Below are 18,672 nucleotides of genomic sequence, written 5' to 3'. Positions count from 1 at the left end.
CTTCAGGGTAAACTAACATTATTTGCCGATGACGCCAAAATATGCAATATAGTAAGGGAAAGTAATTTGCAGGATTGTATGACGCAGGACCTGCTTGCGTTGGAGAGCTGGTCCTCGACATGGCAGCTGGGCTTCAACGCTAAGAAATGTAAGGTCATGCACCTCGGTAGCAGAAATCCGTGCAAAACTTACACCTTAAATGGAGAAACATTAGCTAGGACGACAGTAGAACGAGACTTGGGAGTGATCATCAGTGCAGACATGAAGGCTGCAAAACAGGTAGAGAAAGCATCATCCAAGGCAAGACAAATGATGGGATGCCTAAAAACTTTCCTATTTCTTGATGCATTTTCTTCTGTTTAAATTTCTCCTCACTATCACATAATTACATACTATTCTATATCACATACAATTCCCCCACCCTATTTGTTATAACCCAACCCTTCTATTTCCATTTTCTCTCTACTATGTAACTTTACCCACCCTCCCCCTTTTTGCCCTCACTATCCAGTTTGTCATGTTAAAGTCATTAATGTTCACCACGTATTTTAACTTTTTTTATTTTTTTAATTATTTGTACCATTTCTTTTAGAAAAAACTTTTTTTTTAAACTTTATGTAAACCGGCTAGATATTTGCTTGATAGTCGGTATATTAAAATTCTAATAAACTTGAAACTTGATGCATTAATAGAAGTTTCGTCAGCAGGAAACCTGAGGTCATAATGCCACTGTACAGAACCATGGTGAGACCTCATCTGGAGTACTGTGGGCAGTTCTGGAGGCCACATTACCGCAAAGATGTGCTTAGAGTTGAGTCGGTTCAGCGGATGGCCACTAGGAATATCTCGGGGCTTAAGGGCCTCTCGTACGAAGAGAGACTGAACAAATTGCAGCTCTACACTCTGGAGGAACGCAGGGAGAGAGGGGACATGATTGAGACATTTAAATACATCACAGGTCGTGTCGAGGTAGAAGATGACATCTTCCTACTCAAGGGACCTTCGGCCACGAGAGGGCATCCGCTCAAACTCAGAGGAGGGAAATTTAAGGGTGACACCACGAAGTATTTCTTCACGGAAAGAGTGGTGGGTCACTGGAACAAGCTTCCAGAGCAGGTGGCCAAGGCCACCAGTGTGCTTGACTTTAAGAACAAATGGGACATCTACGTAGGATCCCTACAGAGGCCTAGTAAGGCACTCAGACTTTATGGGGTGGGACAGTAGAGTGGGCAGATTTGGTGGGCTGTAGCCCTTTTCTGCCGTCATCTATCTATGTTTCTAAATGAGTATGTGAACTTGTACACCTTATCCATCATGTTTCAACAACAAGGTATATTTACTTGGATGATACTTTGTACTCATTTCATGTTTATAAGTACAAAATTTTATGTTTTAAATTTTTCTTGAATATTTTATATTTGTCTTCGAATGTTTTTAGTTACATCAGAAAATAGTAAATAGTCAGTTCTATGTTTATTGGTGTTTTTAAACATGTTTTTTAAAAACACGTTTGATTTCCTTATTATTATTATGTTTATTTTTTTATATACAGCTCTCCATTTCCAGCATATATGAATATTTTTTGAGTACAAATAAAACATTTTTTTAAGTTTAATTTGATATGTTTTAGGGCAAATTGTAGTGTTTAATTGTCTCTATGTTTATATATTTCACTATGAATTTTTTTATGTAAGGTATATTATTTGTTCTTTTTTATGTATATATTATGTAAAATGCCGATATTATATATGTTTACCATAGACTCCTGAGGCAGGCCCTTCTTGGGCTGAAACAAGATTGTGTCGAGTTTGAGTTTAATACAATAAAGAAGATTGAGCACCAGTTGGTCACCTTTGTCGTTGTTTCTTGCTGACTATGGAAGGTAGCCAGACTGTCTCCCGTGGTCAGAATATTAGTTCCTCAGCCTATAACAAGGGAGTGTTGAAAGGTTCTCAGTCCAACCAACCAACTTCCTAAATTCTGTTATTTTGCCATTGTAGCTGGAAAAAAGCGTTATCTTAAGTGCCAATTTACAGAAATGAAATTCTATGTTTTGACATTGTTTCAGATCATTGATTGAACCATATCCATGTTTGGTTGAGTTGATAACTTTTCAGCATCCCCTTGTAAAGAGAGTGCCAATTCTTAGGTGCTAAGAACGCGCACAAATGACCAGAATACCAGCATATATACTTGAATGTGTGCACATACCTGTGCAAATGCTAATATTCTAGCTATGCACTATTCTCTAACATGGTTTCTAAATGTTGAAGGTGGGACTATAAATGAGTAGAGTATGGGTAGGGTGCACTGATACACATGTAAATTGTCTGCAAGACTCATCATTTCAAGTACATTGGCCAGTAATGTCAAAAAGTTTACATTTGCCCTAATAATATAACATTTAGGGCTCCTTTTACAAAAGTGCGTTAGGGCCTTAACGTGTGGAATAGCGTGCACTAAAATGCCACGTGCGCTAGCTGCTACCGCCTCCTCTTGAGCAGGCGGTAATTTTTCATTTAGCACGCGCTATAGCCTGCACTAATTTGGTGCATGCGCTAAACACTAGTGCACCTTTGTAAAAGGAGCCCTTAGACCAGGGGTAGGGAACTCCGGTCCTCGAGAGCCGTATTCCCGTCGGGTTTTCAGGATTTCCCCAATGAATACGCATGAGATCTATTTGCATGGACTGCTTTCAATGCATATTCATTGGGTAAATCCTGAAAACCCGACTGGAATATGGCTCTCGAGGACCGGAGTTCCCTATCCCTGCCTTAGACTATTGTAATTCTTCAGATTCAGATCAAGAGATTACAATTAATTTAAAATAAAGAAGTAAAATTAATTTATGGGGCAAAGAAACATGATAGAGTAACCCCAGTTTTGGTGGAGGAACAGTGGCTCGCCGTATCCTTCCCCTTAAATTTTAGAAAACTAATCTTGGCTATTTCAGTGGCAGGGTTGAACTTTGGAACAATCTGATTGGACAATTGAGAATGAATAATAACATTCAGAGTTTTAAAAAATTATTAAAAACATCTCTTTTTATAGAAGCCTTTTAAGTGGTTAAGAAGCAGTGACTGAAGGAATGAAGTGAATAATAGATATGTTTATCTATATATTGTCTCATTTTATTATGCTTTATAATGTTTATTGGTGATTTTATCTTATCTTTTGTTTGTTTGTTTTTTGTAATCCATCTAGGTATACGAGGGGATGCTGAAAAATTATCAGCCCAATCAAGAAAAGAATGACGTGGATATGGTTCAATCAATGATCTGAAACCATGTCAAAACATAGAATTTCGTTTCTGCAAATTGGCGCTTAATGAAATAAGATAACACTCTTTTTAGCTACTGTGGCTAAATAATGCTGAGAATTTAGGCAGTTGGTTGGTTGGGCTGAGAACTTTTCAGCACCCCCTTGTAAGTGAGATATATGCTTTTAAAATCTCTCTCTCTCTCTCGTTTGGGGGTGGAGTGAGGGCAGAAACCATAATGACAAAATTATGTATGGAAAAGGCATATGCAAACACTCACATGTAATTTTGCTGAGAGCAATCAAAGCCTAAGTCTGTGCAGATGTTGCTTTAATATAGGAGTCTATATGGCTGTGTCCCCCCCCCCCCTTATTTTCATTGCTTTAATTAGGGGTCCATGAAAGTACCCATGGATTTTCACCATTTAGGGCTGAATTGATTTTTGCTTCCATGGTATAGACATGTGCTATGTTCACACAGGTTAAAGATAAGGAAAGTGGAAATGTCTTATACTAACAAATCATGGAGGCTGATGGATTCATTGCAGTGCTGGTCATGTAACTTTGATGGGATCTTAAGTTACTGTGTCAACCTCACAGAATCACAGTTCATTGCTATAGCCTGCTGCCTGATTCTTTGCTTGAAAAAGAATATTATTACCACCGTTTGACTTTTTTTCTGCTTCTAATTCAGTTGTTGCCTCTCTCCAATGGATAAATACATAAATGCATCCTCCTAATAACTGCATTTTTCAAATAACTGAAGCAATGGTTTGAAATGGCAGAGTCCAATTTTTCCTTTGTATTAAAAATTTCTAAATATATCAGTTCTGGAGAGTTGTCATAGAGGTATCTCAATGAAGCGGCCATTACCAGAATTAAAAACAGAAGACCAAATCAAATTAAGTATTATATTCAGTTAGAATGTTTCTACATATAATTAACATTGATCCAGGATCATTGTTTGGTCTGCCAGATACAGTAAATCTGGAGGATGACCCACATTTGTTTTTCGCAGAGGCAGTCTGCAATTAGCAAGTTTCACTTCTGTTCCAGTGCATTCAGAAACTCAGATAATAATCACACCAGTGTAAAGTAATTAAATAATAAATAGCATACAACACAAAGGCAATAAAACACATTTAACCAGCTCTTACCACCCCTCCCCCAAAACAAAATCCACCACCTACAGAGGGAAGTGATATGAACTTCGATGCAGTTTGCAAATACGAGCGCTCTTGCAATGTGAGCCTCAGGTTCATATCTGAAGTGCTTGTGTTTATTTTGTGTTTCTTAGCTTCAACCAAATGTTGGACCAAGAAGCAGAGCACAAGTATTCTCAGAAGTGAACCCTGGACCCGTGTGCATTAATTCATGTCAGTCTGTTGATAATTGTTCCCCAGACACAGGCAGTTGTCAGAGGTTTGAGCTCTGTTTACATTATAGCAATAACATGCATTTATTGCAGTTAATAGAACAGAACATTAAAAAAATTGAGCCCAAAGCATGTGTACATAGCAGTTCATTATTACAAAAAGGACTAGATTCAGTAAATGGTGCTAAAAAAAAGTGCTGAAAAATATTATCGCAGAGGGCTTTTCAATATACAGCAATCTGAGTTGAGCACCATTTAGAGAATAACATTTAGAGCAGATAAAGAAACATAGAAACAGATAAAAGCCAAATGCCCCATCCAATCTGCCCATCCACAACATCCACTATCTCCTCCTCTCCCTAAGAGATCCCAAATGCCTGTCCAGTGGCGTACCTAGGGTATGTGGCACCCGGGGCCCATCATTTTTTGACACCCCCCCCCATCTATATGAAAAATATGATTTTTAGTACCAATCTACATATCGCACCACAAGAGTGTACCTAGGAAAAGGCTGCATCTTAAACACTGCAGTGAGCACTAGAACACCAACACATACATTGTAAAACTAAACAAGCCAGATCCCGCACAGTCAATTGGTCCTGTAGTCAATGCCAACTGAAAACTATGTCTTTTTCATACACACAGAACAGAGATACACCCTCGCCCAAAATGGAATAATCACAAACTAAAAATAGAAATATGTAGACAAAAGTTAAACTGATCCGCCAAGAAACCAGACCCTGGATACTATGCAACACCACAAAAAACAGTAACACATGTCCTCTAATACAGTGCAAAATATAAAGACAGTAGATGTAAATTTGAAAAAACTGATACATAACAATCACCACTTTATAAATTAACAAATAAAAATAAAACAAATAGAGATATAAAAAAATACAATTTTATTGGACTAATCCCCGTAAGCTCGGTCCCCATCCCCGCAAACCACCTGATTCCATCCACACAAGCCTTGAATTGTTTATATTAAAGTATAAAAAGAAACAATATTCTGTACAATTGTCAATTTATAAATCAGCGTCTTCTCCCCACTCTCTTCCCCATTTCCCTTCAGCATCCTCAGCCCACTCTCTCTCCACTTTCCTTCAGCGCACGCACATAAAAACAAGCAAGTAATTTTATATCATTTTCATTCTATTCATTCATAGAAATTAAAGTCTAGATAATGCCAGTCACATAACAAAACATGATTTTACAAAAATAATTCCCTGCAGTCAAGCCTGCAAGGATTATTAGATGTCTTTCAGCAGTTCCCCTCCCTCCCTCCCCCTTACCTTTGTGGCCAAGTCAAAATGATCTACCAACAATAAAATTTTAAAAACACAAAGCACGCTGTACGCAGAGAAAATGTTAATTATCATTTATATTCCGCGGGTTTTCAAAGAGGTCAAGGCAGATGACTTTATGCAATGTCACCTCAGTAACAACTATACAAAAATAGACAAATATTCCCCCTCCCTTTTTACTAAACTGCGATAGCGGTTTTTAGCGTAGGGAGCTGCGCTGAATGCCCCACGCTGCTCTCGACGCTCATAGGCTCCCTGCGCTAAAAAACTCTATTGCGGTTTAGTAAAAGGGGGCCATAGTGCAAAATATAGACAGCAGATATAAATTTTCAAAACGGACACATTTTGATCACTAAGTTGAAAATAAAATCATTTTTCCTACTTTTTTGTCTGGTGATTTCATGAGTCTCTGGTCCTTCTTCTGATCCTTCTTCTTTCTCTCTCCCCCTGGCTCCCCTCTTTATTTCTGCCTTTCTTTCTCTCTCCTCCTGGCCCCCCCCTTTCTTTCTGCCTTTCTTTCTCTCCCCCTTGACCCCCCTCTTTATTTCTGCCTTTCTTTCTCTCCCCTTGGTCCCCCTCTTTCTTTCTGCCTTTCTTTCTCTCTCCCCCTGGCCCTCCTCTTTCTTTCTGCCTTTCTTTCTCTCCCCCTTGACCCCCTCTTTATTTCTGCCTTTCTTTCTCTCCCCTTGGTCCCCCTCTTTCTTTCTGCCTTTCTTTCTCTCTCCCCCTAGCCTGCACAAAGCCATCGTGCCGATTTCTCCACTTCCACGATTCTTTCCCTACCCTCACCCCCAAGCCAGCAGCCGATTTCTCCCTGCTCCTTCCCCGATGTCCTGAACTTCATCGGGCAGCAGCAGCATTCACAATTCACTGCTGTTGCCCGCTTCAGGCCTTCCTCTCTGTCGGGTCCTGTCTTCATGAAAACTGGAAGTAGGCAGGACCCGGCAGAGAACAAGGCCTGAAGCCGGCAACAGCAGCGAATTGTAAACGCTGCTGCTGCCCGAAGAAGGTAATGGAGCACCGAGGCAGTCCGCTTCTCCCCCCTCCCAGCCGAACCCCCGCTGACCCTCCTATCTCCCCCCCCCCGTGAACCTTTCCGACCTTCCCAGCGAGAGCAGCAAACCTCCTTCGCGGCTTTCTCCTCCCTCTGCCGCGTTACTGATGACGTCATCAGTGATGCGGCAGAGGGAGGATAAAGCCGACGCTACTGGAGGGAGGTTTGCTGCTTTCGCTGGGAGAGTCGGAAAGGTTCACTTGGGGGGGGGGGGGAGAGATAGGAGGGTCAGCGGGGTTTCGGCTGGGAGGGGGGAGAAGCGGTCTGCCTTGGTGTTCCAAGGCCTGGCGCCATTACCTTTTTCGATAATGGCGCCGATGCTGCTTTCGCTGGGAGGGTAGGAGCGCGATAGGGACCGGGCCAGCTGTGCACCCCCCCCCCCTAAGGCGGCACCCGGGATGGACCTCCCCCTCGCCCCCCTTGGTACGCTACTGCCCTGGGGAAACAGCCTGCAACAAGATCGCGCGATGCCAGAGATCTTTGCCTGCTTCGGCTGTTTCCTCCGCCGCGGTCCCGCCCCTCCTCTGACATCAGAGGAGGGGCAGGACCGTGGCGGAGGAAACAGTCGAAGCAGGCAAAGATCTCTGGCATCGTGATCTTGCTGCAGGCTATTTCCAGACGCGACACCCGGCGCAGGGGGGGGTAACCGGACCGGGAGCACCCCCTCAGGGCTTGGTACTCGGGGCGGACCGCCCCCCCCGCCCCCCCCTTGGTACGCCACTGTGCCTGTCCCATGCTATCTTGAATTCCGATACGGTCTTAATTTCTACCATCTCCTCTGGGAGACTATTCCCCGCATCTACCACCCTTTCTATATAGAACACATGTGTCAAACACAAGGCCCGCACCGCGCTGTCATCACTGCACGCCGCTGCGTTCCATCACAATGACGCACGGTAACATAGGAGGCTTGTGATCTCGCCGGCCGTACTTGCTATCTATCTCCCCCCATCGACCGCCCCCCCCAAGAACCTTCGACCGCCCCCCCAGCCGACCCGCGACCCCCCTGGCCGATCCCCACGACACCCCCACCCCCCTTCCCCGTACCTTTCTGTAGTTGGCCGGACAGACGGGAGCCAAACCCGCCTGTCCGGCAGGCAGCCAACGACGGAATGAGGCCGGATTGGCCCATCCGTCTCAAAGCTCCGCCTACTGGTGGGGCCTAAGGCGCCTGGGCCAATCAGAATAGACCCGGGAGCCTTAGGTCCCACCAGTAGGCGGAGCTTTGAGACGGATGGGCCAATCCGGCCTCATTCCGTCATTGGCTGCCTGCCGGACAGGCGGGTTTGGCTCCGGTCTGTCCGGCCAACTACAGAAAGGTATGGGGAAGGGGGGTGGGGGTGTCATGGGGGTCGGCCAGGGGGGTCGGAGGTTCTTGGGGGGGGCGGTCGATGGGGGGAGGGGGGTTTGCGTTGAGGGCAGGAGGGCATGGGATCCCTCCTGCCCGTAATGTAGTGCGGGGTGGGGGTAGGGGGTTGCCGTGGTCAGGAGGGTTTGGGCTCCCTCCTGGCCCGAACAACTAGCGGGGGGGGGGGGGGGGGAGTCGCCAGGGCCAGGAGGACTTGGGCTCCCTCCTGGCCCGATATGGAGTTGGGGAATCGGCGGGGCAAGAGGGCTTGGGCTCCTTTTTGCCCCGATCATGTCGGGGAGTCAGGGGGGCAAGAGGGCTTGAGCTCCCTCTTGCCCCGATCGTGTTGGGAGTCGGGAAGTCGGCAGTCCTTCGAGGTGGGGGTGCAGGTGCATGCGAGCGGTCCTGCTTGGGGTGAATCGGATGTCGGGGGGGGGGGGGGAACTATGTAAAAAAAATACACAGCAGAAGCTGCCAGTTCCTGGCATAAAGTGTAGGCATAAAAATCGCAACAGAATCTGCTATCTGTACCCAGCCAGGCATTTATTGACTGACTTTTTCATTCTAACGCAGATTTCCAATAAACTACATCTTTTACTGCCAATATTGATCCCAAAATGTCCAGGAAAAGAAAAGTTGACGGTGAAGGCAGACAATTTAATGACAAATGGGAAAATGAATACATGTTTGTGCTTAGTGAGGGCAAACCAGTGTGTATATTGTGTTATGAGACAGTGTCGGTGATGAAAGAGTACAATATACATCGTCATTTTGACACCAAACATAATGTTAAGTATGGCAAATATACTTTGGAAGAAAAGCATAAAATTGTTAAAGAACTAAAAGGCAAACTACAATCACAGCAGCAAATGTTTACAAAGGCTACAGCGAAAAATGATGCTGCAGTGAAAGCAAGCTTTATAGTGGCTGAAGAAATTGCCCGTACTTCAAGGTGTTTTTCAGAGGGTGCCTTTTTGAAGCAATGCATGCTAAAAGTGTGTGAGAAAGTATGCCCAGACCAGATACAGAGTTTTCAAACTGTCAGTTTGTCAAGAAACACCATTGCAGACAGAGTTCAAGAACTCTCAGGAAATCTATCATCACAGCTGGCCGAACAGGCATGCAGTTATCTCGCTTTTTCACTTGCTATCGATGAAAGCACAGACAACACTGATACAGCACAGCTGTCCATCTTTATACATGCTACGAAGACCGACCTCTCTGTCACTGAGGAACTTTTGGATGTAGCTGCCATGCATGGGACGACGACTGGTAGAGATATATTTGAGGCTGTGGAGAAATCTATAAATAATTTTAAATTACCCTGGGAAAAGTTGGTGGGGCTAACTACCGATGGCGCACCTTCAATATGCGGAGAAAAGAAAGGCTTGGTTGGACTAATGAAGGAAAGAATGCAAAAAAAGTCACTGCCACACACCCTTGATTACTTATCATTTCATTATCCACCAAGAGGCTATGTGTGGAAAAGTTCTGGACATGAATGACATAATGACCACAGTCATTAAAACTATTAACTTTATAAGGGCACGTGGCCTGAATCATCGCCAGTTCCAGCAGTTTTTACAGGAGATGGGTGCAGAGCATGGAGACGTGCCATACCACACAGAAGTAAGATGGCTGAGCAAGAGCGCAGTCCTCAAAAGATTTTTTGAGCTCAGAGAACAAATTGCTCTTTTCATGGAAAGTAAAGGAAAGCCCTTGCCTGAACTGTCGGATCCCGCCTGGCTATGTGATTTTGCTATGATGTGTGACATATGCGAGCATCTCGCCCAACTGAATCTGAAGCTGCAGAGACGCAAACAAGTCATCACGAAGATGTCTGACATGATCACAGCATTCCAGCGTAAACTTCAACTATGGAAGTCCCAACTGGAACAGGACAATCTTGCCCACTTTCCCGTTTGTTTGAGTATCTCAACCACTATTTCTGGTACTTTTCCTTGCAGTCGGCTGGCTACCAAAGTTAGCCGTTTACTAAGTGAATTTGAGCGGCGCTTCTCTGACTTTAGAACACAGCACTCAGGCTTTGACATCTTTGCCAATCCTTTTACAGTTGATGTCAACAATGTGCCCCATCACCTTCAGATGGAGATAATCGAGCTTCAGTCTGACAGTGGCCTGAAATCAAGGTTTCAGGATGTTGAAATTGAGGACTTCTACCCTCTACTGCCCCCTGACTCAATGCCAGAGCTCCGACTTCATGCTGCCCGTATTCTATCCATGTTCGGGAGCACCTATCTTTGTGAACAGATGTTTTCAATAATGAATCTGAACAAAAACAAGCACAGATCACGCATTACCGATGACAACCTCCATGCTGTTTTGCGGGTTGCTACAGCCCAAGAAATAAAGCCGAACATTGACTCATTGATACGGGGAAAACGGTGTCAGACATCTAGCCAGAAAACAAAACAATGAGCATTTTAGGTACATTCCAATATTACTGTTTTGCTTGATACCAATATTACTGTTTTGCTTGATAGCATGTGAGTTGGTTAACAGCAATGTTAAGGAAAAGATTGTTCCACTCATTTTAAATTCACATTTCTGGTTAACATTGTCAGTTTATGACTGTTCAGTAAACCATTCGGCCCGCGATTTAGGCTGGATTTTAGATTTTGGCCCCTTCTCTGATTGAGTTCAACACCCCTGATATAGAAGTATTTTCTTACATTACTTCTGAGCCTATCATCTCTTAACTTCATCCTATGCCCTCTCCTTCCAGAGTTTTCCTTCATTTGAAAAAGACTCACCTCCTATACAGTAACGCCTTGGAGATATTTAAACGTCTCTATCATATCCCCTCTCACCCGTCTTTCCTCCAGAGTATACATATTAAGATCTCTAAGTCAGTTCCTATACCGTTTATGACAAAGACCACTAACCAATTTTGGACCGACTCCATCCTCTTTATATCTTTTTGAAGGTACAGTCTCCAAAATTGCACACAATATTCCAATTGGGGCCTTATCAGAGACTTATTCAACAGCATTATCACCTCCCTGTTCCAACTGGCCATTCCTTTCCTTAGGCATCCAAACATCCTCCTGGCTTTGACCGTTGCCTTTTCGACCTGTTTTGCCACCCTGAGATCATCAGACACAATCACCTTGAGTCCTGCTCTTCTTCCGCACATGGAAGTACTTCACCTCCTATACTATACTGTGCTTCTGGATTTTTGCAGCCTAAGTGCACGACCATGCACTTTTTAGCATTAAATCTTAGTTGCCAATTACCAGACCATTCTTCAAGTTTCACCAGATCCTGCCTCATGTTATCCACACCCTCTGGAGTGACTACCCTATTACAGAGCTTGGTATCATCCGCAAAAAGACAAACTTTGCCAGACAGGCCTTCTTCAATATTACTCACAAAGATGTTAAATAGAGCTGGCCCAAGGACAGATCCCTACGGCACTCCACTAACAACGTCCTTATCCTCCAAGCAGGATTTAAATTAGTTGAAACCTGGTTTAAATCCTAGTGCATAATTTAGGTGCAGATCCCTGGTATTCAGTAATACTGCATGAATCTTGCTTGACGTTACCCTCTACCATAGTGCAAGCTTTAGAGGTGGTACAAAATTCCAACATTAGTACATTGTTTAGATTAACAAAGGGCAAACATGATTAAGGGGGAAGCGGTGACAAATGGGCCGAGGACCGAAAGCAAAAGGAGTTGGGGGGAGGGTAGAAGGGGAGGGGGAGCTAGTGGGAGAAAGGGGCAGGAGAAAGCTAGGGCAGGAAGGGTAGGCCAATCAGGGAGGAGGCAGAGGGATTAGGCATCTGGAGGAAGGCGGGGAGAGGAAGTAGTAAGAGTAGCGTCGAGGGAAGGCGAGGTAGTACAGCATTACGGCCAGGCAGGAAAAGTTTTGCTTACCGATAAGGCTTCCAACTGGGGGATACTAGTATACAAAGATTATACACCCAATGGAGTCAATAACAAAGATTGATTATCAAAAGTCAGTGTTTCCAAAATCATCAAAAAATGTGTCATGTTTTTCAAATAGCAGGGAATAATCAATAACAAAGATTGTAAAAAACACATGTACATACCCTTTCCAGGAGGGAAGTTTCATACTGGCACAATCAGGTATCCTGGAGGATCAATAAGTCGCTTATGAATTTTGGGAAGGAGTATAAAACACAAGTTGCTTGGTTTTTAGGGGGTTATGAGGTTTCAGTTCCCAAGCCTGTTTCATCATTTGGCATTTAAATTGAGGTTTACTAACAGTACGAGTTAGCTGTTTTTGTCTGTCTGCGGTGGGTAATTGAAATCACCCATTGTTATAATGTTGCCAAATTTGTTAGCTTTCTTAATTTCTGCTAAGATTTCATCATCTGTCTGTTCATTCTGGCCAGGCAGATGGTAATATAATCCTACCACTATTCATTTCCTGCACACATGGAATTTCTATCCACAAGGATTTCACATTACAATCTGTTTTCTGTAGAATTTTTATTCTGTTTGACCCAATTCCCTCTTTAACATATACCGTATTTTCACATAGATAACGCGCACCCGTGTAAAACGTGCACATGGGTATAGCGCGCAAAAAACACATATTTATGTACATAAATTTTTATATACCGTGCACACCCGTATACCGCGCATGCTGCCCGACTCTCCTTTCGCCCGCCCCGACTCTCCTCTGGAGACCCTGACTCTGTTTTCGCCCGCCCCGACTCTCCTTTCCTCCTTGAAGTCCTGTCCCTACCCTGAAAGCCTGATGCCCCCCCCGACGTCCGATTCACCCCCCTGCAGGACCGCTCGCACCCCCACCCCGAAGGACCGCTCGCACGCACCCGCACCCCCACCCTGAAGGAGCGCTCGCACCCCCACCCTGAAGGAGCGTTCGCACTCCCACCCCGAAGGACCGCTCGCACCCCCACCCGAAGAACCGCTCGCACCCCCACAGCCTCCCCCCTCCCCCTTGGAGAAGCTGTCTACCTTGTTTCTGGATGCCAGCGAGCCCAGCTGTTTCCTCTGCCGGCGGTCCCGCCCCTTCTCTGAGCCCTGCTGTGCTGCTTTTTCTTCCGGCGGTCCCGCCCTTTCTCTGACATCAGAGAAAGGGCGGGACCGCTTGAAGAGGAAGCAGCGCAGCACAGGGCTCTGAGAAGGGGCAGGACTGCCGGCAGAGGAAGCAGCTGGGCTGGCATCCGGAAACAAGGTAGACAGCTTCTCCATGGGGGAGGGGGAGGCTGTGGGGGTGCGAGCGGTTCTTCGGGTGGGGGTGCGAGCGGTCCTTCGGGGTGGGAGTGCGAGTGCTCCTTCCGGGTGATGAATCGGGCGTCGGGGGGGGGAAACTATGTAAAAAAATTTTGTACAACGCGCTCACGCGTATAACGCGCAAGGGTATGCGCGGTTTGTAAAAACCACATATAACGCGCGCGTTATATGCGAGAAAATACGGTAATGCCATTCGCCTGCCCCAATTTGATCCACCCTATCTTTGTGATACAATTTGTGCCCTGTTACAGATCTGCAAAATATGAGGTTTGATCAGGTGGAACCTAATGAGATTCTTTACCAGTCAACTCTATTACATTCATTGTGAGATGAAGGAATCTAAGGGGATCCTGACATTGCCTACATTAATAATAGAGAAATAGAACCATAGAAATACAGACATGCATATTAAAACCATCAAAGCCAAACCTTGGCCAACATAGGGTATTTTTCTAAAGGGCGGCCAATGGAGAAAATGAAATACAGTAATATGTTTCAGTTATGTGCTATTTTTGTATTAGAAATATGATTTACGTCACACTATAAGATCGACTGTCGGCTCCGGGCGGCTTTCCCGCAGAGGAGAGAATCCTGCATTCACCGTGGGCCTCATCTGGGGCAGCCTCCTTGGAGCGGCTGGGGCACGGGCAGTGTGTCTGGGAGGGAATGCATGGATGGGAGAACATCGCAGGGGAGGAGACATAGGCATCCTGGGACTGTCTGCCAAGTCTCTTCCCTGAAGAAGCCCTTTCTGGAAACGTCAATCGCTCCTCCTAAACTTACTTGCTCCACTTCATCACTGACGCTGAAACCGTGGATTGAAGACAAAGTTTTATTTTATTTTTCTTTCCAGCTTATGATTTATCTTTAATCTTATCTATTGTTTTGCCTTTTGTCTTTGTTTTGTTCTATTTCTATCATTTAAATTTCTCCAGAATTCTACTGTTCAACGGCTCCCCCTTCTGCTTCTATTCCTTTCTCTCCTCTCTTCTACCTTCCAAAGTATTTAGATCAATGCTGTCTTGTTAAAATGTTTATTTTATTTTTATTTTTCCTCTAACTCTACTTTTCACTTCTCTATTACCCTCCAGGTACTTTAGTTAGATTGTGAGCCTTCGGGACAGTAAGGGAATTTTTCAAGTACCTTTCTTATTTCTAATCTTAATGTATATTTTCTGTAAACCGCTTAGAACCTAACGGATGTAGCGGTATATAAGAAATAAATTACATTACATTACTATAAATTCACTGACTTCACATCCTCAGTTCATTGTTTGACTAATATTAAAAGAATGTTAACACCATTAGAACTCATTTCTCCACAGCCATATCTCTTTCTATTTGTCATTTCAGAGTATATATAGAGACTTGCCTTCTCAGGTGTTTCTGACAGCTCTAGTAGGATGAGGGCCTTACTCCTTCAGACTGGGATTTACACTAGTGGATGTAGGTGGGCAGCACAGTAAAAACCTGGAGTGGAACTAATGGCTATTTCGGATAAAAAGCTTGGTGTTAGTTAATAGTTTTGTTTCACATTTTGTGGTGCAATTTCTGACTGAGGTTTGTAGAGGATGAGGTTTTATTTGCCATTTTTCCCTTTCCAGGTAGGATAGAGGGAAGCAGATTAAGCTCAAAATTTTCAGGTTCGGCTATGAAGGGCCGCTGAAAAGTTCTCAGCCCAACCGAGAAGAGAATGATATGGAGTCATAGAACTTATAAGTTATGCCACACTTTTCATGGAAACCTTTTTGTTTCATTTCATATCATTGAAATAAAAAGTGTCAAGAAAAGTGTGGAATAACTTGTAAGTTTCATGGATCCATGTCATTGGTTGATCTGAGAACTTTTCAGTGGCCCCTCGTACATTAGTCATCTTGTTTCTCTCTTGGATCTAAGATAAACACTCACACTGAGCAGATAAATCCTGTAATGAGGAAGTAAGTGATGAGTAAAGTACAACATTCACATTCCTTGATCATACTGTGTCACAATCTATTCAATAACCAAATATCACTTTCCGTATGAAATTAAAATACTGTGTATCTATTTTTGGGGAGCCAAAAGTATTGCAGTGGGATATACTTTGAGCTCACATAGCTCACAGGGAAAATGCATGCCATTCAATAGTTTAGACAGCAAAATATATGATCTGTTTTCTAACATTGCCAGTTTACAAAGTATCCTAATTTATGGTTTCTGCCTTTGGTTTTAGTGATATATATTTTTTTTATTCCAGCATGAAATATCACATTATGGATTGGACTGTAAATGCTGTAATATCTAGTTAATGGCTTATGGATGAAATTTCATGTTACCATAGCTGACTAAGCTCACCAATCAAGTTTATGCCTTGATTAAATCTCAACAAGAATATTTCTGTCATAGTGAAGCAGCACAACGAAATAACTGGATATGGTTGGTAAAATCTAATCTAATCTAATTTGAATATCCGTATCGCACTTATCCAGTTCAAGTTCAAGGTGATTTACAAGTTAAGAGGCCCATAAAGAAGCATGGGGCATAGTGGTTGCATCACATTGATGAGAAAGGATGCATTGCTGCAGGTGGGAAAGATAACACCATACAGAAGGAGGGGAAGGCAATTACGGGTTTACAAATGGAATATAGGGAGTGGAGACATTGAGTCAAATGAGGCGACAATTGCTGACAACTCTTAGCATTGGAGGGAGGCTGAGTTACTGAGTAGTAAGGAGTTTACCAAACAAGAATGTTTTCAGCCTTTCAATGAAGGTGAATTAGCTTGTCCGTGTCCTTATTGATGTGGGAAGGCTGTTCCCTAAAAGGCTAAGGATGTGAATCATGTTTTACATGAAATACCTTCCTAACTAAACCATGAAAAATGTGTTGTAATAAGAAACTGGTGGGTCACCTAACAGAGAGAAAAGTATATGTATGACATCTTGTTATGCGTACAAATTGATGCGCACAGCCAGTGTAATTGTTTATCAGGCCTAATTGGCACGGATAATTGGTGATTAACACCTCATAACCAATGCTAATTGACACAGATTAAAAGTTAAACACACAACTTGGTAGGCACTTTCTATAAAGCGTTAGTTCTAGTGCATGAATCTGAAAAGGGGGCTTGGCCGGGGAGTAGCATGGGTGGATCATGGTTACTCCTAAAAGCTGGACACAATGTTCTAGAATATACCCAAACTTTGCACAAGTTAGGCGCAGGTATTTAGGCCTGATTTTCTTGGCCTAAATGGGTGGCATATTGTCTATGACACATGAAAATCCATTTTTCAGTAATAGCACCCACATTATGAAATGCTATGTCTTTACATCTTTGCAAAGAATTATGTGATCATGGAATGTTAGGAATGATGTATGCTTGAGTAATTTCTCCTCTTTATTATATTTAGTTAAAACCTTGATTCCCACAAGGTGGTTTCTTGATGCTTTTTCTCCCTCCACCGGTAAAGTATGTTAAAAGATTTTTCTTCTTTTTATGTTTCATGTTCATTTATCATTTGATGAATTGAAGAGATGTATTCAGTATTTCCTGTACAATTGTGTATGTAATTATTTGAAGCGATAAATTAAAAAAAAAGAATCTTCAATAGCCAAATTCAAATCCAACCTCAAAACATTCCTATTTCGAGACGCCTATAATTTATAATTTTAAGAGATTTCCTTTATTACTTGAAATTTTAACTATACTTTTTCCCCTCCCCTTAAGGTGTACCTTTGTATTCTCTTAAAAAAATATATATTGTATTTCTTCCTCACTTTCCTTATCTATCATGCCAATTTGCTTTTGTTATCCCTTTATACTGTACAGCATATATTTTAATTTTATTCTATTTTTGCTTTTATTGTTAATCACTTAGATACTTGATAAGTGGTATGTTAAGAACTGATTAAATTTGAAACTTGATCCTAAAAGCTATGAAATACACTGTCGCTTAGCGTGATTCTATAAGGTGCACATACCTTTATAAAATCATACTAAGTGCAGTTCTTGTTGGTGCTAATTTTATGGGTTCCAAAAGGCTAGGGAAGGGGCATGCCCTGATGTCTGGAGAGAAGAAAACAGCATATTGGAGATGCAAGATGGCTAGCTATGAGAATGGTTCCCAAAAACCCCAGAATTCTTTCATGACCAGTCACCCTTCCATTAATACAGTGAAAAAAAATGAATAAGACAGTCTTTAAAGGTAGAGATAAGGAATATCCAGAAGGAGTTCAGGAACGAATGGAGTTATGCATGAGGGGGAAAATAAATCCATTCAAATGATGGCATCTTGTATTAGTTACAGGTTATCAGCAACTTCCAGTAAGGAATAAAGTGAAACTATATTGCTGTACTAACTTTCAGGGGGCCCTTGGTGATTCAGTGAGCACAGTCCAGGTGCCTTCAATCAGCTCCTCTACCAAATCAACATTAATTTCTTGTAGAACAAATCTTTTGCATGCTTTCCCCTGGAATGGAATTGGAATATTGAAAAGTCCTCAGGTGACAGCTTGGTGCCAGCGTAGGCCCCATTTGAATGAAGTGCTATGATGGAATGCTATGGAGAGAACATACCAGGAGAAGGAGAGAGGGAATAAAAATCTTGGACCTGTAAAAGCAAATGTGCAATATAGAGCAGAATTCTAGGTGTGCTCCTTTATCTTATGCAAATTACTGGTCTGATGATTGAGCATAATTTCGTTCTATTGCAGGAATTTGAGGATAAGACATAAGACACCATTATCTGGTCTTGAGAGGATATCCATAATCACCCATTGGAGAGGAAAGAAAGTAGATATGTGCAGGAAGAAAAACCAGGTTCTTACTCACAAAAGGCAATGAAGACGCTTAAATGGCGGGAGTGTGGCGCAGTGGGGAGAGTGGGGCACAGTGAGGAGAGTGGGGCGCAGTGGGGAGAGTGGGGCGCAGTGATTAAAACTACAGCCTCAGAACCCTGGGGTTGTGGGTTCTAGCCCATGCTGCTCTTTGTGACCATGGGCAAGTCACTTAATCCCCCCATTGCCCCAGGTACATAGATAGATTGTGAGCCCACCGGGACAGACAGGGAAACATGCTTGAGTACCTGAATAAACTCATGTAA

General features: G+C 43.1%; 1 protein-coding gene across 1 annotated transcript in view; it reads left to right on the top strand.

Moving 5' to 3' along the window:
- The window catches only part of LOC117362218 (transcription factor 15-like), a 72,287-nt gene extending 53,859 nt beyond the window's left edge, over positions 1–18,428 (top strand). The window contains exons 3-4 of the transcript XR_004539832.1: positions 15,828–16,006; positions 18,284–18,428. The gene's annotated coding sequence lies outside the window, so the exon portion shown is untranslated. The remainder of the gene's footprint in view (positions 1–15,827; positions 16,007–18,283) is intronic.
- The last annotated feature ends 244 nt before the right edge of the window (positions 18,429–18,672 follow it).

Source organism: Geotrypetes seraphini, chromosome 6, assembly GCF_902459505.1.
Source record: "Geotrypetes seraphini chromosome 6, aGeoSer1.1, whole genome shotgun sequence".
Lineage (NCBI taxonomy): Eukaryota > Metazoa > Chordata > Amphibia > Gymnophiona > Dermophiidae > Geotrypetes > Geotrypetes seraphini.
The sequence above is the reverse complement of the archived record's forward strand: the minus strand, read 5'-3'. Positions and strand labels throughout refer to the sequence as shown.